Source organism: Ursus maritimus, unplaced genomic scaffold (genome assembly GCF_017311325.1).
Source record: "Ursus maritimus isolate PB19 unplaced genomic scaffold, ASM1731132v1 scaffold_5, whole genome shotgun sequence".
NCBI classification, from domain to species: Eukaryota; Metazoa; Chordata; class Mammalia; order Carnivora; family Ursidae; genus Ursus; species Ursus maritimus.
The window spans coordinates 78,215,875-78,240,520 of NW_024426663.1; the positions used below are offsets into that span (position 1 = coordinate 78,215,875).

The following is a 24,646-nucleotide window of genomic DNA, read 5'->3' on the forward strand; positions in this document are numbered from 1 at the left end:
GAACAAAAACAAAAACCTTATTTAATTTTGGCATCTACAGATCACCTCTACCCAGCCATATGCTTTCAGTGACACCGATTTGAGCTCCAGCTCCAGGGGGAGGGAAGTAGACATACAGTCTAAGATGAGCCACAGGAAAGTGAAGAACTTAAACTACATTTGAGGAGAGGCCTTTCTTCTGTTTGCCACGGGAAGTTAATAATGAGACATGTGGCTGCAGCTGTTGCTGGCAGCCATTTTGCGATAAAGAGGCAACAACCTTGGGATGAAGTTAAAGCTAGGATGGCAAAGGGGAGAGATCAAAAGGAACAAGACCCCTAGTAACCCTGCTAAGTGTTGAATCCCTGAACCCTGAAAGTAGCCCAGCTTTGAGATTCCAGTTCCGACACAGAACACTGTAAGCAATGGAAGCAGGGATTTGTCACTTGGAGCATTCGCGCTTCTTGTGTGAGTCAAGCAGCAATGGCTGAGATGGGGGCTTTATCCCTGCTGAGGGGCTTTCCTTGTCCACCAGGATCCACGCCTGGCTAGGCAAGCCCACCAAGAAGGCCAAACCTTAGGAGAAAGCGTCCTTGGAAAGTCCTTTGACACGGGGAGGCAGCCAGGACGTCAACCCTTCGCCTCCTCCCCTCACTCAAAGGACGTGGTAGCTCTCTGGGAGAGGAGAGAGCTGCTGGAAGACGAACATCTCCAGCAGGGACTCTTCAGCAGGATCTGCGCAGGCAGAACCCAAAAGGTTGGTGGAACTTGAATGAGGGAAAACCATCTTTATTTTCACCACCCTAAATGAAATCTAGCGTTTTCTTCACCTCTGAAGGCAGACAACAAAACATCCGTAACTCTGTAACTAACAGCAGTTACGTGAGCAACTGCAGATTCGGCAAAAACACGACACCATCCCGGCGACTCAGCTTCGTAGATCCAACGCTGGTAATCAAGGCGATCAGACCCGCCACTCGCTTGGGCTACTTCATAAGATCTGAAGGAAGCACAGTTATTCTAAATACCGACACTGCGTTCGGGGAGACTCGGTTTCCTTTAATCGTATTTACTTTTGCACGGATCACTACTCTGAGAAGCAGCGTAAGGGTTTCTTTTTCACTAGACTGCAAAGACAGTCTCGACCGCCAGGGTGAGTGAACGCGTATTGCTTGCAGGAGAGACCTGGACCCGCTTCGATCACTTGACTTTGTTCTCCTGTATCCTGTCATTCCCAAGCTTCCTTATACTTTCCCCCCACCCTTCTCTACTTTTTTTTTTTTTTAAAGATTTTATTTATTTATTCGACAGGATAGAGACAGCCAGCGAGAGAGGGAACACAAGCAGGGGGAGTGGGAGAGGAAGAAGCAGGCTCATAGCGGAGGAGCCTGATGTGGGGCTTGATCCCACAAAGCCGGGATCACGCCCTGAGCTGAAGGCAGACGCTTAACCGCTGTGCCACCCAGGCGCCCCCACCCTTCTCTACTTCTAAAAGCAATGATCACATTTTTTCTGTCCCCCCTTTTCCTCCATTTATATATTCAAGTCCTACTTTGTAGAGGTTACTCTTAAAATGTTAACATGTATACCTGACAAAGAGTTTACATTTAATCAGTGTCTCTAGTTCCTTCCTGAACAGCACGGGCTCTTAAAGTATGTATTGGCTTCACAGGGCCACCCCACCAAAGCAGTGCACACCTGCTGCTTAAACAACAGAAATTTACTCTCTCACAGTTCTGAGGGACAGACGTCTGTAATCAGGGTGCTGGCAGGGTCACGTCCCCTCCGAAGGCTTCAGTGGAGAACCCTTCCTTGCCTCTCCCAGCTTCTGGTGGCCCCAGGTGACCCTGGCTTCTGGCCGCATCGTTCCAACTTCTGCCTCTGTTTGCACATGGCCTTCTCCACCGTGTCTGTGCCTTGACTCTGTCTCTAAGAACACCTACTGTTGGATTTAAGGCCCACTTGGGTAATGCAAGGTGCTCTCATTTCAAGATCTTAACTTAATTATGCCTACAAATGTAATTTTTTCCAAATAAGGTTTCCACATTCACAAGTTCTGGGGATTAGGGCGTGGACACATCTTCTGGGAGGCCACCGTTCAAACCACTGCTGAATGCAGCTCCCATCACCCCCTTTGATCTTATGTGTAATTACCCGTACTCAGTTCTACCTTGCTTTAATTATCCCATCCCTAATATTTAACGTTTCATATGGTCAGTGCTTGTTAAATATTACCTACAGATACCTGTCAGTCCTTACGTTAGTCTGGGATCTCCAGAGAAACAGACCAATAAGATACATGTGTGTATAAAGAGATTTTCTATAAGGAATTAGCTCATGGGATTATGGAGGCTGACAAGCCCCAAGATCTGCAGGGTAAGTCAGCAAGCTGGAGAGTTAATCATGTGGTTTGAGTCCAAAGCCTAGCAGCTTGAGACCCAGGAAGAGATAACGTTTCAGTTTGAGTCTGCCGGCAGGGAAAGGCCAATGTCCCAATTCAAAAGCAGTCAGGCAAGAGGAATTCTGTCTTACTGGAAGGAAAATGAGGTCTTTTGTTTCATTCACGCCTTCAACTGATTGGATGAGGCCCACCCACATTGGGGATGGCAATCTGCTTTGACCTGTTTCATTCAGTCTACTGACTTAAATGTTAATCTCATCTAAAAGCACCCTCACAGAGGGGCGCCTGGGTGGCTCAGTTGTTAGGCATCTGCCTTCAGCTTGGGTCATGATCTCAGGGTCCTGGGATCAAGCCCCACATTGGGCTCCCTGCTTGGCGGGAAGCCTGCTTCTCCCTCTCCCACTCCCCCTGCTTGTGTTCCCTCTCTTGCTGTGTCTCTGTCAAATAAATAAAATCTTTAAAAAAAAGACAAAACAAAACACCCTCACAGAAACACTCAGAATATCTGACCAAATTATCTGGACACCCTCTGGCCCAGTAAAGATGACACTTAAGAACAACCATCACAGGGGCCCCTGGGTGGCCCAATAGGTTAAGCCTCTGACTCTTGGTTTTGGCTCAGGTCATGATCTCAGGGTCGTGAGATCAAGCCCCGGGTCAGGCTCTGCACTCAGCGGGAAGTCTGCTTGCAGATTCTCTCCCTCTGCCCCTCCCCCCGACTCATGTGTGCCCATGCTTTCTCTAATAAATAAATCTTCTTTTTAAAGATTTTATTTATTCATTTGACAGAGAGAGAGTGCACACGTGCACATGCACAAGGGGAGCGGAAGACAGAGGGAGAGGGAGAAGCAGACTCCGCCGAGCAGGGAGCCCGACGCGGGGCTCGATCCCAGGACCCCGGCATCACGACCCAAGCAGAAGGCAGACGCCTAACCGACTGAGCCACTCAGGTGCCCCTCTAATAAATAAACCTTAAAAAAAATTCATCATCACTGTCCTCACATCTCATTTTTTCCTTCTGTGTTTCATTTCCTCCTTCCTTATGAGAATAATAACATCCCTTTGATGTTCCTTCAAATGAGGATCTGTTCAGGGTAAAGTCAGGTTTTCGAGTAAACTTGTCTTCTTATATCTGAAAACATCTTTCATATGATCCCATTCTTGAATGACAGCTTAATTAGGTAAAAAGTTCTAGGCAGTTACTTTTCTCCCAGCACTTTGAAGACATTGTTTCCTGCTTCTTATGATGAGGAGCTGAAGAAAACATTTTACTTGTATAGGTTCTCAAATGTTACTGTACCTAGTTTTCAGCTTTAAATCTAGTATCTTTAAAAAGTAAAATAAACGTGTCCCTTATTTTTCTCCTAATTGGCAAGTTTTACTTCTTTGGTTATATTTATTCTAAAGAAACCAATTTTTACAAGTCATTACCTTTGGGTATGGAGTTCTAACAAGAAGGCAACAATACGCTGTCTTCTGCACACTTGGAGTGCTGGGTATTTCAGTCAACATTGCAAAAGGGTCATATGTAGCTGAACTGTCAGCACGTTTAATTGTCAATAGCTATCCATTATCGTTTGTCTTCTATACTTAGTTACTGTATATCTCAAATGGATTTTGATTATTTTTCACATCCTTACAACTTAAATATATCTGCTGGATGTTCTCCATGACATAATAAAAAGCATCTTAAGAGTAATTCTAAATGATGGCTGATACAAATCACTTCACCTGAAAAGTTATGTTCAAAAATAATTTCTATTACAACTGATACAACAAATAATTCATGCAGGAGAGATGCTACAAATCAAAATAACTAAAAATCATGCTAGGTCCTTGGACAATTGTGGTACCACAGTGCGAAGGAAGCATATGATCATTACTTAATCCACATCACTCCCCATTCCACCAAAGCATTACAGCACCGAGTACGAGTTTTTCTGCAGCTCTCTCTTCTGTTGACTCCCGTCCACCACACCTTCCTCTCACCTCTCTGCCTACTCCTTCTCATTTTTCCGTTGCTAGCCTTTTAGCTGGAAGGGTTTCAGCAAGCATCTGCCCTGGGCCCTCTCTTGTCCGTGGGCAATCTCATCCACTCCCATGGCTTCAACCATCCCCTGTATGTACGTAATGTCTAAATCTCTCTCTTGTGTTTTATTCTATAATTTTCAACTGTCTGCTAGATATTTCTCCATCAGTACTGCCTATCTCAAGCTCATCATTTTCCCCCTTCAAATGTGATCTTCCCACCATGGAATTCCTGACCGACAGCATCATCATTTACCTAAACACGCAAGACTGAAATTCCTGCTGAAAAACAAGAAAGTGACAATTCAGAGACAAGACTTAAATAGTGCGTTCAGTTTTCTTGGCTGCCACCAAAACCCCACCAAGGCAGAGCAAAGCCACTGACTACCCCTCAACACGGCTGATGCACAGAAGGAAACGTGTTGTAAGGACACCACGGGGCAGGAGAGTCTTTGAAGGCATTATTCCCCTCCCCCACCCCAGCTTTACTGAGGTACGATTACCAAATAAAAACTACATATATTTACAGTATACAATGGGATTTGATATGCACTGTGAAATGATTACCACAATCAAGTGAATTCCTATATCCATCACCTCATTAAGTTACTCCTATTTTTTTGTATTTGGTGAAAACACTTAAGATCTAGTCTCTCGCAAATATCAAGTATGTACTACAGTATTATTAGGTACAGTCACATGCTGTACGTAAGATTGCCACAACTTATTTATCTTATAACTGAAAGCTGCCAACTCGGGAAAGCATGATTAATCCTTGGGCAGAAAAGTAAAGAATATGGAAGCATTCCTGTTTTGTTACTTCTTTCTTCTAGTACTAATGAGTCCGACACAGTGACAATGTTAACAAAGACTGGGCGATCTGAAACATAATTTCAAATGTAAGCATGATGGATTCAACAATACAGTTAAAGGGTCACATACCACATGAAGTAGGATTTATTCCAGGGATGCAATGATGGTTCGACCTCCACAACTGAATGTGATAACCTACATGAACAAAATGGAGGACCACACGATCGTCTCGACAGATGCAGGAAAAGCATTTGACAAACTTCAACATCTATTTATGATAAAAACTCTCAACAAGATGGGTATAGAAGGAATGTACCTCAACATAATGAAGGCCATATAAGACAAGCCCACAGCTCACATCCTACTCCACGATGAGAAGCCAAAACCTTTTCTTCTAAGATTAGGAACAAGACAAGGATGTCCACTCACTACTTTTATTCAGCGTAGCACTGGAATTCCTAGCCACAGCAATTAGGCAAGAAAAAAAATAATAAAAGGCATCCAAATCTGAAAGGAAGAAGTAAAACTGTCTCTATTTGTAGATGACATGACGTTATACATAGAAAACCCTAATGATTCCACCAAAAAGCCAACTAATAAACAAATTCAGTAAAGTTACAGGATACAAAATCAATGCACATAAATCTGTTGCATTTCTAGACACTAATCAAGAATTACTAGAAAGAGAGGTTAAGAAAACAATCCCATTCACAATTGCATCAAAAAGAAAGAAATACCTGGGACTAAACTTAACCAAGGAGGTAGAAGATCTGTATACTGAAAATTATAAGACATCAATGAAAGAAACTAAGGAAGAAACAAATAAATGGAAAGATATTCTAATTGGAAGGTATTCAAGGCAATCCTTATCAAAATTCCAATGGCATTTTTCACAGAAAGAGAATAAATAATCCTAAAATTTGCATGGAACCACAAAAGGCCCTGAATAGCCAAAGCAATCTTGAGAAAGAAAAATAAAACTAGAGATACCATGCTTCCTTATTTCAAACTATATTACAAAACTGTACTAATCAAAACTGTACGGTATTGGCATAAAAACAGACACACAGGGGTGCCTGGGAGGCTCAGTCAATGAAGCGTCCGACTCCTGATTTCAGCTTAGGTCATGATCTCAGGATTGTGGGACTGAACCCCGTGTCGGGTTCTGTGCTGAGTGTGGGGTTTGTTAAGATTCTCTCTCTCCCTCTGCACCCCCCTTAAAAGAAAAAAAAAAAAAAGACACAGATCAATGGAACAGAATAGAGAGTCCAGAAATCCACACAATTTACAACAAAGGAGCTGATAATAATATGCAACAGGGAAGGAATGGTCTCTTCAGTACATGGTGTTCTAAGAAAAACGGACAGCAACACGAATCAAACTGGACCACTATCTTATACCACAGACAAAAATCAACTCAAAATGGATGAAAGACTTGAACATAAGACCTGGAACCACAAAATTCCTAGAACAAAACATGGGCAGTAATTTCCTTGATTTGGTGGTGATTTTTTGGATTTGAGTAAAAAGTAAAGGCACCAAAAGCAGGCACAAGTGGGACTGCATCAAGCTAAAAAGCTGCTGCACAGCTAAGGAAGCCATCAACAAAATGAAGAGGCAACCGATCGAATGGGAGAAAACAGTTGTAATTCATGTATCGGATAAGGAGCTAATATGCAAAATATATACAGAGCTCCTATAGCAAGAACATTTCTTCATCTTAGGGTCCTTGCTTTATGCAAATTTCTATCCCCGCAGTTCTCCACCATTCCTTGCACTTGACAGGTGCTAGCTAAGGGTGTGATGCTGTTGTTAACCTTTGAATAAATAATATGGGAGCTAAAAGAAATGACTCATCCTTACAGGAAAAAAAAAAAAAGAAAGAAAAACTGATGGGCTAGGAATAGCTAACTGCTGAGGAGGGAGGTAGGAGAACATGAAAAAAAATCATGAAGTCAGTCCCTGTGGAGGACAGTTAGGAAAAAAAAAAAAACCCACTGTGAGAGACTATTCACATGAACAAATTGAGAAGAAGAGGTTTAAAGTTTTCATAATCTAAGATGTCTGTAAACAAATAAATATAAATAATAAGAAAAACCTTTAGTTTATCTTAAATAACAACTAATCAATGGGACTTGTTGAAGTGGGTCTTGAGATTAGCCTGTAATGAAGGCAAAGTATATCTAAGGAACTACTATTCAGAGGGGAAAAAAGAAGAAGATATTTTCTATCAAGATAACAGACGTCCTTTAGGGAAATCCAAGTGAACAGAACTCAAGAACCTAAGAGACAGAAATGAAACTTTGATGGAGGCAATATACCTATGTCAACCAGCCAAACAGAGTAAATATGAAAGTTCTTAACAGGTCACCAAGCTGGCAGACAAGAGAGAGTACTGATGGGTGTCAAGGATCTACAGAACTGTGGAGATCTTGTTCAGCTAAAAGCAGGGTGTCTAACAAGTTTGTGATCTGCTTTACCATTCACTTCATCTCCAACAAGATAATGGCTAGGGACAACCAGGGGAAACTGCAACCCAGAACCCAACACACGCCCAGAGTGCAGAGTGACTAGTAACTCAGAAGAAAGCAACCCATCATTACAGAGTTTGCAAAACCTAGGGCAAAGATAGCTGGGTAATGACAAATCATCCTGATGAGAAAGATAATGAAGAAACCGATGAGAAAGATAATGAAGAAACCAACAAGAATGCACAAGATAATAAAAGACTCACACAAAAGCTGTAGAGGCAAACGCAGGATGACAGTGCAGACTTACAATTTTTTTTTTTTCCAAAAATCAAAAAGCCCAGGAAGAGTTAAAGATTGCAAATAATGACAGGAACAAGCAAAGTGGCTTCCCTCAACCCCTTCCCAAAACATTTCTTTAAAAGTTTTTTTCACAGCAAGAAAAGTAGGAAAGGAATAGGTCTACTTGCGGGGTCAACAAAACAGTGGATGAAAACATTTCCCAAAACGTTTTTTTGCTTTTGTTTCCTCTGTCAAGGAGCAGAACCTGAGAAGGGCGACCATCAGAGCAAGACTAAAGGACACTGCAGCTGGGTGCAGAGACTGTTGGAAAGCCCACCTACAGATTCTCGGGGTAGGTTTCTCTGTGATGCACTCTCGTCCCGGTGAAACTGCTGTTTGTACCTGGTGCGCTCATGCTGGCTTCTCCAAGAAATCTCTCATTCCATTAAGATGACCTGTAATTACCCAGCTTTCTTTGCCCTGGGGTTGGCGAACTCAGAGAATAGTAGGGCTGCTTTCTTCTAAATTTCTAGTCACTGTGCTTCTACATCACCAGACAGAGGAAATTTTCTAGCCCTCTGCAAACACCCTGCTCAGCAGTGTCAGTGGGGGGCGAACCACTTAACTCTGAGAAGTGCACATTTCTTTGGCCTCCTCTCTGTCCCCTTCAGTCCTTCTGGCTATCCAGTCGTCCCAGCACCTTCTGTTGAAAAGACTGTTCTCTTCCCCACTGAATTGTCTTGGCATCTTGGTCAACAATCAATTGATCATAAATGTAAGGTTTTTTGGATACCACTTCTATCCCATTGATCTGCAGGTCTGTGCCAGTACCACACTGTCTTGTAGTAAGTTCTGAAATCGGGAAATGTGAGCCCTCTGATCTTGTTCTTCTTGTTCAAGATTGTTTTGACTATTCAGGGTCCACATGAATTTTAGAACCAGCCTGTCAATCTGCAAAAATCCAGCTGGTATTTTCTTAGGATTATGTTGAACCTGTAAGTCAATCAGCCATATTAACAATAGTAAGCCCTTGGATCCATGAATATGGGACGTCTCTCCCCTTAGTTAGATCTTTAATTTCTTGTGACAATGTTTTGTAGTTTTCGGTGCCAATGCCATTTTAAATGGTATTTTAAAAAACTTATTGTCTAATTGCTTGTTCCTGGCATATAGAAGCACAATTAACTTTTTTGTATTTGTATTGATCTTATATCCACTGACCTTTCTAAGTTTACTTGAGTTAAAAAAAGAAAATCATTCTGTTATAGGTAATAAGAAACGAAGCTTTACCGATGTTTCATTATGGATTAACACTGGGTGCCTTTCTCAATCTGTGTCTCACTGTTGTGTCTCCTACAAACGGTATCTGAGGTGTCCTGAGTGGGATCCGACAAATGTGAAGAGGATAGCAGTGACTCCCTCACACGTGTCTGTTTTCACCTTACAGTAAAATAGCTGAGTTACATGGATTTACGGATGAGAGCATCTACTTTTAACTCAAAAGTCCCTCATTTATTAGACAAATGCCTTTTTAAAAATGCCCTGCAGGGGCGCCTGGGTGGCACAGTCGTTAAGCGTCTGCCTTCGGCTCAGGGCGTGATCCCGGCGTTATGGGATCGAGCCCCACATCAGGCTCCTCTGCTATGAGCCTGCTTCTTCCTCTCCCACTCCCCCTGCTTGTGTTCCCTCTCTCGTTGGCTGTCTCTCTCTCTGTCAAATAAATAAATAAAATCTTAAAAAAAGAAATGCCCTGCAAAAATTGGCAGAACTGACATTTCTACCGCTTTACAAGCTCTTTTTAGTCACCATGAAATGGAAAAACATAAACAAAAACCCCAAAACCCCCAAACCCAACTAATCAGATTTGGAAAGTAAAGCAAAAAAGTTAGAAATTAACATGAAGACTACTAGAAATACAGATTTATTATAGCTGTTGACCTAAGTGCTGGGCCTTAAGATGCTGTATCAGAGAACACCAAGAGCACAGCGTCACATTCGTAAGTATAATAAGCACAATACTGGGGATACATGTAGATGCGCGAGCAAGACAGTCTGTGTTCCCGCACCATAGGGAATGGGTTAGAGTGGGTGACAGCAGACACAAGGACGCCTGTCAGGAGACCATAGTCTGGATAGATGACAGTAGTCTGCAGTAGATGTGGGGAGAAGTGGACACATTTTAGAGACACTCAGGAATCTGGATAACAAGACTTGGTAAGTAATTAGATACGGGGGCTGGAGGCCTGAAGAAGATGTCTCTGTTTCTGGCACAACACCCTGGGTAGAAGGTGGTGCTGTTGACTGAAACAGCACACATCGGAGGAGGAACAGAGTTTTGGAGGAAAGACGATGAACTGTCTTGGACATCCTGGGCCTGAAAGAAAACTGAGAGGGAGAGGACAGTGCCCTCCTGAGCACACACACCCTAAAACGCTCCATATGTGTCCACAGGGTGCACGACAGCATCAGCTGTAACAGCCACAAAGCAGACAACCCATCAACAGAGGCGCGGATAAACTGTGACCTACCCACGCTCGGGGCCACTGACAAAACCACTGTACGGGGGGTAACAAGCGTGTGCCTCACACAGTGGCGATGGGAGCAAAAGCAGCTCGTCACAATACAGAAGCATGCGTAGCAAGCCCTCTGCACGCAAAGTGAAACAACGGGCACAGTCCGTGGTGTTCGGGCCGGGGAGGGCGGGAGGGGGTGTCGTGATTGACAGGGGGCTTCTGGGGAACCCCGTGGAGCTGGTGACGCTCACGTTCATGACCAGGTTTGGGGTTACATCACAGTGTGTATGGCACGGTAACTCATCAAGCTGTAGACTTAACGACTGTGTATTCTTCTGTGTCGGTAATCGCTAAATATGTTAATTCAAAGAAAAAACCGGGCTAGCCCACTCCTCAGGTTAAAACCCTTCAACGGTGCTCCGACACACCCTACGACATGGACGGACGCTGAGGACATTACGCGAAGGGAAAACAAGTCAGTCGCAAAACGACAAATACCGTGTGATTCTACTTCTAGGAGGTTCCTAGAGCAGTCAGATTTCAGACAGAAAGTAGAAGGGCGGTTGCCAGGGCTGGTGGAGGGGAAACGGGGAGTTTCAGTTTTGCAAGATAAAGAGTTCTAGAGATTGCTTGTACAACAATGTGAATACACGTAACACTACTGAGCTGTACATTTAAAAAATGGTTACGATGGTAAATTTTGTATTGTCTGTATTTTACCACAACGGAACATTTAACAAACAAACCAGCAAACCCTTCAGAAGTTTTCTGTTCTTCTTAGATAAAGTCAAAAATCCTAACACAGCCTAGAAAGTACTGACCCACCCTTTCACCTCTACTGTATACCAATTTCCCCTTAGTCTATAAATTACTCCTTTCATTTCCCCAGCAAACCAAAGGTTTTTTGTATCTTTTGGTCTTCATATAGGATCCCCGGCCCTGGAACGGTCTTCCTTTCTGTGCCCCTCTTAGTTTAATATGCGCTCATGCATTAGTCTCAGCTTTAACATTTCTTCAGAGGAGCCTTCCCTGACCATCCTGGACTGGGCTAGCACTCTCATTTATGCCCTCTTGGCATCCTGGTACTTTCCCCAAGAATGAGTAATGAACAATTACTTGTGTTATCACCTGTTCAATGTCTGTTTTCACCACTAGACAATACACAGGGGCTGACTCACCTTGCTCCCCGCCCAGACAGCATGCAGGAACTTCTCGTCCTGCCTGCCACACAGTAGGTACTGAATGAGTATTTGCTGAATAAGGATTTGAAGCAGGTGCCCCACATGAGTTCAGGATTTCTGATCCAGATGAATCAGTCTGGTGAATCCCGGAAGAGTGACATTAGAAAAGTAACCTGTGTAAATACCACTCCACTGTTTACAAAGTGATGAAGGTGGATTGTGCAAATTATGGACGTGCTAGGGAACTGCTGATCCTTGGCAAAATTTCAGAAGTTATTATTAAAAGAGTAAGTGCAGACCCAGAGAAGAGAAGGCTGTAATCACGGGGAGCTAGCCCAAGTCCATGATGTATGAAAGGCAGAATGCCGCTCCCCCCTCCCCCTGAATGGGACCTGTGAATATGTTAGGTTTCGCAGAACGAGGGAATGGAGGTTGCTCTTCAGCTGACTCTAAAATAAAGAGATTACCCTGGACTGTGTGGGTGGGCCTAAGGTCATCAACGGGGTCTTTGAAATGTGCAAGAGAGAGGCAGGAGGTCAGATAGAGCCTGCAGATGCCTCCCTACAGCTTCTGAAGACAGAGGAAGGGCCATGAGCCAAGGAATGCAGGCAGCCCCTAGAAGCTGGGAAACGAAGAGAACGGATTCTCCCTTAGAGCCTCCGGGAAAAGTGCAGGATTGCCAGTGCCTTGATTTTAGCCTAGTGAGACCTGATTTTGGGCTTCTCACTGCCAGAACTGTAAGACGATTAATCTGTGTTGTTTTAAGCCAGCTGGTTTGTGGTAACTGGTTCCAGTGGCAACAGGAAATTAACACACTATGGCTGAGCCATGAAAGCTCCACTTCTTTTCCTTCCTTGCCATAGCTCCTGACCTAGCAAATCCGGAAGAGAGTCAATAAATACCTTTGTTCTTTCCATCAAAACACCTGATTACATCTTTTATGATATCATAACACTAAGAACCAGGCACCAAATGCAAAGTCAATGAAGTAAGTTAGAAAACTCTACGGCGTGCCCGTGCCCCAAACGTGCTGATGAATGGGTCCACCAGAGGTCAACCATCTTTTTTTTTTTTTTTTTAAGATTTTTTATTTATTTACTCGACAGAGATAGAGATAGCCAGCGAGAGAGGGAACACAAGCAGGGGGAATGGGAGAGGAAGAAGCAGGCTCATAGTGGAGGAGCCTGATGTGGGGCTCGATCCCACAACGCTGGGATCACGCCCTGAGCCGAAGGCAGACGCTTAACCGCTGTGCCACCCAGGCGCCCCTCCGAGGTCAACCATCTTAGAAGGTTCTGAGCAACACACTATTAGGGTCTGCTCATTCACATTCTTTAATACTGGATTACACAGAGCAGGGATCCTAAACTCTGGGTTCGTGGACCACTTAGGGCTTCAAGAGGTATCTGAACTCTCTAAACCTTACTGAAAATTTTGTGTATTATCTATGTAAATATGTATTTTTTGACAGAAAGCTCCATGGCTTTCATTAAAGTCTTAAAGAGGATCCATAAGCCCGGAAGGTTAAGACCTGACTTAGATGAAGATCCGGAAAGGGTGCTCATCACATCCACTGTTGACACAAAGCCGCTGGAAAGAGTAAAGACTGCGGGGGACACATCAGGATTCAGAGTATCTTGAAAGGCTGAGTGAACAGGCTGCAGCCAGTGAAGATAAAAATCACACAGCTTAGGGCAGCCACTGAAAAAGACTTAGAAGGTTTAATCAACGGTAAGCTCAGTATGAGTCAGTGATTAGAGCTACCAAAATAACTTACAGGACTCTAGGCAGGTGTCCAGCATTATGGAAAAAAGCAGTTCTACTCTTTTCTGCTTGGGCAAACCAAATGCATTACTGAGTCCAGTCTGGGGCTTCTTCTGTATTCATTTCCGAGGGCTGCCGTAACAAATGACCACAGACTTGGTGGCTTAAAACAAGAAATGTATTGTCTGGCAGTTCTGGAAGCCAGAAGTTGAAGTCAAAGGGTTAGCAGGGTTGGCTCCTTCTGAAGGCTCCACGGGAAAAACGGTCCCACATCTCTCTCCTAGCTTCTAGGGCTCGCCAGCAATCCTTGGCGTGTGCTGGCGCTGACAGCGTAACTGCGACCTCTATTTCCCTCTCTCTTCTTGTGGCCTTTTTCACTCTGTGCCTCTCTGAATCCTCTCCTCTCCTTATAAGGACACCCACGTTGGATTTAAGGCCCACCCCAAACTACTATGATCTTATCTCGATCTTTAACAACTTAACATTCGTCAAGATCCTATTTCCAAATAAGGTCGCACTCCGAGATTCCAGGTGGACATGAACTTTTATGGGACACTATTCAACCCACTGCATCCTTTAAGTGGAATATTGACAGACAAACGCATTCTGACGTTTATGACACCATATTCTTAAGAATGGTCCAAAGAAATAGGGATATAAAGCCGAACGGTCAGAGGGCTTGAATCAAACAAGGAAATCAACTACTGCCTACAAATACTCGAACCCATTTTTTTTTCCCAGACGAAAAACTCCCTAACACTGTTTCCCAGAGATGAACGTGGTGGGTTTCTGTCACTCATCTGCCCATGCTGGCGCTGTACAATCACCGGACAGGAATGCTGAGGCTTCAGACGGGTGGCCAGACTTGAGAATCACCGATGACCGTAAGTTCTCACAGTCTGTACTCCTTCTCCCGTGTCTCTGTCTGCCCCTTTAATTGGCCATTATACAGAACCAAAGAACTGTAAAGCTCCGTTAGTACGGCAAACACTGTATGGGGGAGTAGGAAGTGGAGGTGGGTGGGACGGCAGCCAGGAGGTACGCACAGTGAAGAAAACTCAGAAGCTCTAGGAAGTAAGGAACATCAGAACAGCTTCGGCCTGGTGAGCAGTGGTGAGCTGAGCAGCGGGAGCGACGGGAGTACACCACAGCAAGGAGCTCTGGTTTCCATTCTGAGGACGATGAGAAGACGCTGAAGGGGGTTAAGCAGGGAGTGTTATGATTTCATGTCGAAGCTTCAAAATCATTTGGGCTACTGTAGGGAGAAAAGATTGATGGGAGTTAAGAGAAGAGGCCGGGAGACCAGGAAAGGGTAAGAGGTGAGAGTTGCCTATACCCAAGTGGCAGGAGGGGGAATGGCAAGCAAGAGAGAGAGATGTGTATTCTGTAGTCCTGAAAGTGAACTGTGGAGGAAAGACTGGATGTGGATTGTGAGGAAAAGCAGCAAGGATGACTCCTAAATTTGTTTAAATATGAAAAGCGGACAGTGATGTCATTTACTGAGATGGGGAAGACTGGGGAGCAGGGGGAGCAGACAGGAAGGCAAAAAAATATATCAAAAGCTCCATCTGAGGCTAGTCAATCCAGAGACATCCTTGAGACATTTAGGTTGAAGATACCAAGCAGGCAGAGCTGAATATGTGACTCCAGGGCTCAGAAGAGGAGACCAGGCTGAAGGTAAAGAGGAAGAGACAATAGCAGGCATTGGAAAGAGAGAAAATTATTGCCTCAAAAAGCTGTCTCACTTCTTTAGAAGAAAATATTTTGGGGGGGGGGGCGCCTGGCTGGCTTGGTTGGAAGAACGTGCAACTCTTGATCTCGGGGTTGTGAGTCTGAGCCCACATTGGGTATAGAAATAGCTTAAATAAATAAAAAACTTAAAACAAATGCTTTTGGATTACTGAACATTGTTAAGTGCTCGTTTGTTTAAACTTTATGTTAAGAAACCTTGGTCAGCTGGGCCGTTCAGATTTTCTCCAGCAACATTCAGCTGCGTGGCAACACGAAGCGCAGAGAAGATGAATGATGGACGCGGTTCACCGGGGACTCAGATTTTGCCAAGTGAGTGTGATACAGAATAGAGGGAAAAGGGGTGATTATCATGAAGAATCATGGACTCTACATCAAATAAGGAGAGAGGTGGGAAGCCCAGAGGGGGCTGGAAGAGCTCCAACGCGGGCCAAGGGATGGGGTCATCCAATGCTCAATCAATGCTGAGGCCTTATCATGACTAACTGACGAGGAAGGTAGTTGCGAGAGAAAAGGGAAACACGATGAGCCAACATAGCAGCTTCTATAATAAATTACTTTAGGGTCTACAGACGAAGAGCTGTTTATGAAATGAAATCGGCTAATTCAATGGCAGTGTTTTCTGACTTCAGTGTCTGTTGGTGCCAGCTAAGCAGGAACACCCCGGAGACAGTGCTTAGTTTCTGCAGAACCCTACGTTCCACAGCAGGGCCCTGGAGCTGCAGAAGACCGCAGATGCTGGGAAACCAGGGAGCTTCGGCAAAGGAAAAAAGGGGTGGGAGCAGAATTCAGTTGCAGCGTGGAAAGGGGAAANAGTGGGGATCTTAGCATCCACACGCAGAAAAGACAAATTCACCCAACGGCATACAGTGAAGAGCATCTGCCGCATTCGCCCCATCGTCCCAAGTCCCAAAAGGCATCCACTTTTAAGTTCTGTTTTTAGGTCTCCTGGTGGTTACCCTCCATAGTTCCAAAAAGGCTTACTGCCATTATTTCACCGTTAGACGTTATGGATTTTTGAGGTCACAAATCAAGATTTTGCTCACGGAGGCTTTGCCATCTTCCCTCTCTCCTGATTTTGCTACTTCCTGATTTTCCTCTGTGGCTAAACCCTCCCGGCATCTGCAGCTACAGACACCCTCCTGAATGCTCACCTTGTGTGGAGAGATGAAGACACTGGCCCTCACCCGCTCCTGACCCGTGTTTTCTCTCTTCCATCTCTCCCCCTTCATCATCTATTTATAGTGGTATATTCTTAAGGTTGGTAATGTTTACTTTCTGTTCTACAACTAATAGAGGCTTCTACGCTTTAACTGCAGATTGATTTTAAACAGTGAAAACCAACAAAACCACTGAAGTATTAATATCATCACTACAGAAATGTTATAGAACAGCCAGGCCCCGTGCTAGCATTCCACTTCTCTTTCTAGGATCTGCTAAAAATCCTTTCTAGGATCTACTCAAAATCGTGCCACATTTTACTTGTTTCACATTTGGACTAAGTACTCTGGGTCTTGGAGTTCCTTTTTTCTTACGAGGGAAAAACATGCCCTTTTCAATATACGTCTGGTATCTTCTAGTTTCCTACACTTTCTGACTGTGGCTTGGAATTCATCCCATTCTTCTTATAGCTAGGAAATAAACAAATAGAAAACCAACCTGTTGCCACTGACTTGTTCCCTTTGGGAAGTATGACTTTTCCTCTATGAAGGTTTTGGTACTGAAAATTAACAATTTCAAAAAGAGAGAAAGAAAAGAAAATGAGAAATGTCACCCACAATCCAATCAATATAACACAACCGGTTTTATTTTTGCACATGACTTTGAGTCCTTGTCCACTGTAAACAAATTCAACACAGTCCCAGTTCAATCACTGTACATTTATTTTTGTAGGATATACGCAACTTTCACGATCCCCTTTAATGGCTGTGTAACATTCCACTGAGTGCATAGATCATAATTTATTAAACCCGCCTGGGAAGCAGTACAAGAAAGTGGTTAAAGTATGGACGCTGCGGTCAGACACATCGCATCCCAGCTCTGCTGAATCCCCACGGCCGCTCGGCTGCCGGGTTCCCTCGCCTGCTTTAACCCATCCCGTGCTAATCACCCAACGCTAACAGCCTACTATGCTCCAGGTACCACACGAAGCACTGAATACACAAGAGTGGACAAAGAAACCGCACCCCGCCCTCAGAAACAAACCAACCAGATATCTAATTTCCAATTGCGTAGAGAGCTCTAAAGAAAAAAGACACTAAGGGAGAGACTGGAGGACCCTGAATTCCCCAAACCCGTAACCACCTAGGGCTGTTATCAAAGGACAGTCCCTGTACAGTACCAGCATCATCCTCAGTCCACAGTGCGGGGACACAGCGTGTCAGCCACACATCTCTGCCTGGGATACACTGCAAGCACCAGAGCCGCAAACATCCTCTTCTTTTCTCTACCGACATAAACCTTTTCAAGTCTGAGTTCATGGCTACAAGTCTGATGTGGGTCTTCTCTATCCATTTCTCTCCTCATCACGTGCGTATTTTCTTTTACATCCTCAAAGAAACTGGGTAGATCTGTAATAGCTGCTTTAACCTCCTTATCTGCAACTCCATCATTTGTTCTATTTCTGGGCCTCTTGCTACGGACTGTTTTTGTCTGTTTCTTAGCATGCCTGGTAATTTTTGACTGGATACTGGTCTTGGATTTTGTTTTTGGGACCCAGATGTCGTTGCATCCCTTTAACTATTGCTGGGCTTTGATCTGGATCAGTTACTTGGAATCAGTCCGATCCTTTTAAAGTATGCTTCTAAGCTTTGTTAGGTGGGGTCCAGAACAGGCTTTTATTTAGGGCTAATGTGGCCTTGCTCCATGCCCTGTGCGTTAGACGGTCTCCCTACACTGATCAATGAGATTATGAACTATCCCCAGCCTCATGGGAACTCTGAGAGTTCTTCCATCTGCTAATTTCTGACAGTTTTTCATAAAATATACAGATCAGTACTCAACCAAAGACGTGAGGGGGCCTGTTGCACCTCTGCAGAGCTCACTGTCTGCGCAGTTCCCTCCTGTCTGGTACTTTATCTCTTTGCATATCCAAGCCCATCCCAATTGCCTTGGCCTCCTTGAGCTCTGAACTCGGTCTTGGCAACTCAAGGAGCCCACCGGGTTCCTTCTGGATTCCCCTCCCTTGCACTGCAACATGGAAACTCTCCAGGCTGTAAGCTGGGGCAGTCATATGGCTCCATTGTTTATTTCCTTTCTCTCAGGGATCACTGTCTTGTACTCTTTGTTGACCTATTTCTAAAACTGCTGTTTCGTAACTTTGTCAGGTTTTCTAGTCATTTTAGGTGGGGAAGTAAATCTGGTCCCTTTGACTCCATTATGGCTGGAAAGAGAACTAATCAAGGTTGACTTCAAATTCCACATTTTCAATGAAACCTTTCCAGACTACACGTCCAAACCATTTTTTGTTTTTCTGGTCTTCGTGCCATTTACAATGTAGCACACTAACAGAGGCCTACAGTATACTCCGCCCATCACCACCTCCCCCTCACCTTCCTACAAAGCCTGCCATCAGTTTCACCACCAGACCAAATAGCACAGGATTAAATGCAGTCATATATTCCAGTGGCTTGCTAGTGCCAGGCACAGTCCTAGGTGTGGACTGAAACAAAGAAGACATTGTCCCTAACTGCCAGGAGCTCACAGTCTGTGGCAATTTAGGAATCAAACCCTCATCCATAAATCCATAACATAGGTTTTCATGGGAAAAACTAAGGTATAAATGAACTTTAAGAACACAGATTGTCAAACGTGTTCTTAAAGGGCCAGAAACTACGCAGTTTAGGCCCGCAGGCCACAAAGACTCCTGTCACAACCACCCAATTCAAAGCAGCCAAAGACACAGGAACAAACGGCCACAGCCGTCTTCCATGGTCTGTTTACAGTAACAGGTGGCTGTGGTGTGCAGACCCCTGCTTTAGAAAAACGCCCCCCAGCCCTCGCCTTCTCACACAATGGCACGTTCTGGCGGTGCCACCCAGACAAAGCTGATCTCAACAAGAAGGCTAAGCTCTCCCAGGCAGGAAGTACGTACCGCACCCTCGGCACACACTACAGGACTTGTACAACACAAGCACAGAGTAGGTACTTTTTTTTAAAAAGATTTTAATTTATTTGAGAGAGAGACAGAGATAGCGACAGAGAGAGAGAGCACGCAAGTGGGGGGGAAGAGGGAGAAGCAGACTTCCGGCTAAGCAGAGAGCCCAATGCAGGGCTCGATCCCAGGACCCCAGGATCATGACCTGGACCGAAGGCAGACATTTAACCGACTGAGCCACCCAGGAGCCCCCAGAGTAGGTACTTCTTAAGTACTTTTGTATTTATGCCATTTTGCATTTAAAGAGCTCCCTTTGTTTTATTCAAAACTGCTTCCAACAGTAAAGAAAGCTACACAATTTTTAGAAAATAATATCCAGTGTATAAAATATTCCAAGGATGATAAAACAAACAAATGTTGATGGTCTTGAAAAGCAGTTTCATTCTGTAAATAAGTCAAGACTGTTAGACTTAAATACTCAAAAGAATCAGCTCTGAGGACTACCCATTCATCCCACAGATGCCGCCGACATGGCCTGAAACACAGCAGACTTCCTCTCTTGAGAATTCTCACGAGCACATAAAAAAGAACTGCCCCCAAATAACTTTCAATTGTTGTCAAAATTCAAATCTGTCTAGGAGAGACGAAGATTTGATACACTGCACATCTTCTGTTAAATTGTTCAATTGAAAAGATAATCTTACAAAACAAATTCTAACGTGTAAACAGTATGTGTGTGCATAAACGTACACACATGAAGCCATGTGACTGGTTTGAAAAGAACCACTCTCCTTCATAGGTGAATCTGAGAAGTCATTTAATCTGACCTTCCTCCAAATGAAGGATTTCTCTTTTATAACGTTTAAAACAATGCTCTGTGGTTTGTCCATCTTTTAAAACTCATATGCAGAACTGAACATAAACTAGAGGTGGGCCTGGCCTCTATGAAGCAGGACCAGCACTGGCCAGGATCCAGATGCCCAGATGCATGGAGACTGGGGAGGACCCGTCCCGCTAAAGGCAGCTAAGCCTTATCTCCCTTCAACACCCTTTAATGGGGGCGATTTTTTTTTTTTACCGGAATTCAGGACTATTTATTCATTCCCATTAATTTTTTTCTTAGTTTCAATCCACCATTCCACACATTGAGACCCTAGGGATTCTGTAGGCCAATACATTTAAATATGCATTTAAATATGCCATGTCTTTATCAAAATCACTGGCACAGCAATCAAAGATCTTCACAACGTGAAAAACAGGAGGAAAAACTGAAGGGAGCGAATATGGACACTTATGAGAAGCTTTGCCATTAAGAGAAACAGGGAAATGGAATGGTAGCAGGATGGATATTTGGTGGGAAGGTCAAATGTGTTTTTAAAAATATTCAAATAGGGGCGCCTGGGTGGCGCAGTCATTAAGCATCTGCCTTGGGCTCAGGGCGTGATCCTGGAGTTCTGGGATCAAGCCCTGCATCAGGCTCCTCTGCTAGGAGCCTGCTTCTTCCTCTCCCACTCCCCCTGCTTGTGTTCCCTCTCTCGCTGGCTGTCTCTCTCTGTCAAATAAGTAAAATCTTTAAAAAAAAAATTCAAATATTTATATGCCAATGGATTATCCAAAAGTGAAGGAAAAATATGGTATGCAAAACCATTTTCTAAATTGTAAAATTCAATATAGGTGCTCCTGGGTGGCTCAGTCAGTTAAGCATCTGCCTTCAGCTCATGTCATGATCCCAGGGTCCTGGGATGGAGCCCTACATTGGGCTCCCTGCTCAGCGGGGAGTCTGCAGCCCCCCCACTCCTGCTCTCTCTCAAATAAATAAAATCTTTAAAAAATTGTAAAACTCAACATAAATATAATTTATTGTATATATCTCCTTTATCTGCTTGCTTGGTTATTTATGTTAAAATCTGGTTTTTAGAACCTCCAGCTCCTTTTGAATTCTCTTTCCTTTCAGAGTCCCTGCTCCCAGGAGCATACCTATTTTTTCTCTCAATATTCTGAAATCCCTGAAGACTACTATCTCCAGTAGTCCCTGCCTTTGCCATTATGAATGAATTCCAACATTACAGGACCGCTTTCATCCAAGGTCTTATTTCCACATCAATCTCCTTCACTCTTTAACAGAATTTTAAAAACCATGTTCAGGTTTAATGGATTCATCCCACAGAATCACTTTCTTAAACCTAAATTTTTCTTTTAAATTTTATTGTATCTGTACAGTCAGCAAGATACCCTTTCCCCCCTCCAAAGCTGAACATTTGGTAAAATTGTTCTCTCAGGCTGTAATATCAAATCCTCAAAATTTCTACGCAAAGCAAAAAGTGGCTGACACCAGATTCTTCCCACCAGCACATCTGCAGACACAATGACATCATCAACACAGGGCCTTCTCCTTCCCAACCCCCCACTCCAGGCTCAGACAAAAAGTTAGTGTGTGTACACACAGAGCACAGTTACAGTGTCTGCTCTGCAGTAGGCACTCGCTGGTTTACATTTGTTTCTAGCTCTAAGCCCACCCTTTCAGTAAATTAGTAATAAGCAAGCAACTGGAATCTGCAAATAAATACAAGACATGTCGTTTTAAAGGCCCATTTCTAAAAATGAATTCTTTCTCAGCTAAAACGTGAAACTCCTTAGCACCAGACAAATGAAATCTCCATTTACAAATGCATTCAATTTAAAGACAAAGAATAGATTGTCAAAGTGGAACACTTACTGTTTTATAAAGTTTAACACTTCCCAAAATGTACTTTAAAACTACCAAAGCATCTAAAGAAAAAGTTGCCCGTTTATCCTTTAAGGACATAGGGCAAATAAATTTTGCTCAGAAATTCATACATGCCTAATTGATACTAGCACTACAAAATAAGAAAGGTTTCTAATATTTCACCGATCAAGTCATAGAGTTAAAATGAGCCACCATGTTAAGCTCCAGGATAATGTGAAGTTATTGTCTTTATGTTCATTAGTACCAAACACTTATCCTCAAAATGCATTTTCATTAATTTCACATCTAGGGGCTCCTGGCTGGCTAAGGGGGCAGAGCATGTGACTCCTGATCTCAGGGTGGTGAATTCAAGCCCCATGCTGGGTATAGAGCCTACTTGAAATAAAGAAAGAAAGAAAGGTAGGTAGATTGATTCACATCTATTGCCCACAGCTGCTTTTGCCAGGAATTCTGTCTCATGACTTTTTTGTGTGTATAATTTGAATATCACTTTGTTTACTGTCAATACACAGTAAGTCCTCAACAAACATGCTAAGAATTCTCTTCAATTCAAAATTTAAGAGCGTAAAGATCACTAGAATTGCAATGCTTTTTCTTAAAATATAAAATTTTGAAACTTACTAAATCAAGAATAGCCACTTTCACCACTGATGTAAGCTATTTCTTAAACACGCATAAGTTGAACAGGTTTACACCACCATTGTTGTTTTTAAGATACATTCCTGAGTTCCTGCTGCAAAAGCAAGAAAATGTCTTGGATTTCACGATTTACAGGTAAACTGATTTATAAAGGCCCTTACTAGCACTTCAACCAGAAGAGAGATTTTTTTCTGTTTTGTTCACTGCTGTTGCCCCTCGGTCTCCCCCCCAGTGGTACAAGGGATTTCAGTTAGTATTTGCTAGACTGAAAGCACCCATGTGTGCAGATCTCTTAGTAGGAAGTCAGATCCAAACCACCTGTAGGATCTCACTACTCACACCATGAGAAAACATAGAGCAATCTCATGTACAAAAAGAGAATGAGCTCCTAGAGAACGGAGAAGGGGAGGGGAAGACAGACACTTAAGGAAACTGACCCCAGACTCAGCCTTCACACACTGCCCCAATGTGTTCACTTTGGTGGGGTGTCTAAAACCTCACCAATTTAGACATTCACTTAGGTTAACAAATCTGGTCTTTTTAAGAATGGAGAAACCACGGGGCACCTGGGTGGCTCAGTTGGTTAAAAGTATCTGACTCTTAATCTCAGCTCAAGTCTTGATTTCAGGGTGGAGAGTTCAAGCCCCGCGTTGGAGCTACTCAAAAAAAAAAAAAAAAAAAAGCAGGAACCGTTTATACCTCTCAGCAACCTTACTGAGGAAAATATGTCATCATTCCATTTTGCTGATGAAACTGAGGTTACGCAGCCGATTTAGTTTCCCGGTGTCACCAAGTATGTATATGAACAGCAGGCCTCAGAACCTTGAATCCCACAGTGATGCTACCGCCCCAGGGACAAGGAAATAGGCCTAACCTCCACCCACACATCGGTTGCATGTGAGCTCCCCATACCCTTCTATTCCAACACCTAAAACAAGCCTTCTCAAAGCGGGGGCTTTTGTTTGGGGTGACAAGCAAGCAACAAGTAGTTTTAACACATGGAACACTTTGGAGGCAAGAATCTAAAAGTGAGGATCATGGATTTAGGGTGCCAGAGGGAACCAAGCCCCAAAGAAAAACCACAGATTTCAAAACACTGCACAGGGCCAGCTCTTGCTCCAGAACAGCTTGCCTCTCTCTCTTCCTCTTCCTCCCCTTCCACGTGACCCTCATGGTTCTCAGCACCAGAAAATAGGCTACCATTGTTAGTGCCATAGTTTGGCACCGTTATGTGATCCAACTACAGTGACTGGCACAGAAAAGGGACACAAATATTTACTAACTGAACCAAAGCCCAAAGTTGTTTCTGCGGGCAAGCTGGACCCTAGCTGCCATTTTTCACAAAGTGGAGATGCAAATGCTCTTTAAGCACCTGACTGTTGGTGTAAAAATGAAGTTTTAAAGGGCTGGTCTAAATTGGGGACAATTTAGCCAGCATACAAATACAGATCTCAGAAGAAGCATGATGTTTTAATATTTAGAGGATAAAAACAAACACCATTACCTTATTTAGGCTGCCTTGTTTAGGTCATCTTAAAATGAATAGCAGCTTAAAAAAAAAAAAAATCCCCTCTCAGCATTCTCAGGATGAGTGTGGGGGTGGAGAAGATAGCAGACATTTTCCAAAAAGTTCGCAGTGGGCAAAAAAACAAAACAACCCACAGAAAATATCAAAAGGAAGAAAGATTCCTTTAAAACATGGCCAGTGATTTATACAAATACATGTTTTATACCAAATAATTAGAGCCCGTGTTTTTAGGAAGACACGAGGATAAGCCAAATGGCTTCAAAGACAATTCTTGAAAATCTTATCTATTTCCCCTTTGGTCAGCAGCACCCGTGCCCCGAAGACTTGGCTACTAGTCCCGATCGGTATCAGATTCTTCATAATGTGAGATTTTCAGGCGTCAAATTACAGTCAAACTACTGGGGCAGAACAGGAGCCAAAAGCAACAGGGAAGATGCCCATTTTCCTCTTCCACCCTCCTCCCACTTGCCACTTAAG

The 24,646-nt window shown here is 43.6% G+C and overlaps 1 protein-coding gene across 1 annotated transcript in view; it reads right to left on the reverse strand.

Moving 5' to 3' along the window:
* Positions 1-24,646, reverse strand: part of RNF130 (ring finger protein 130) — a 132,277-nt gene that overhangs the window by 106,892 nt on the left and 739 nt on the right. The gene's annotated exons all lie outside the window — the stretch shown is intronic.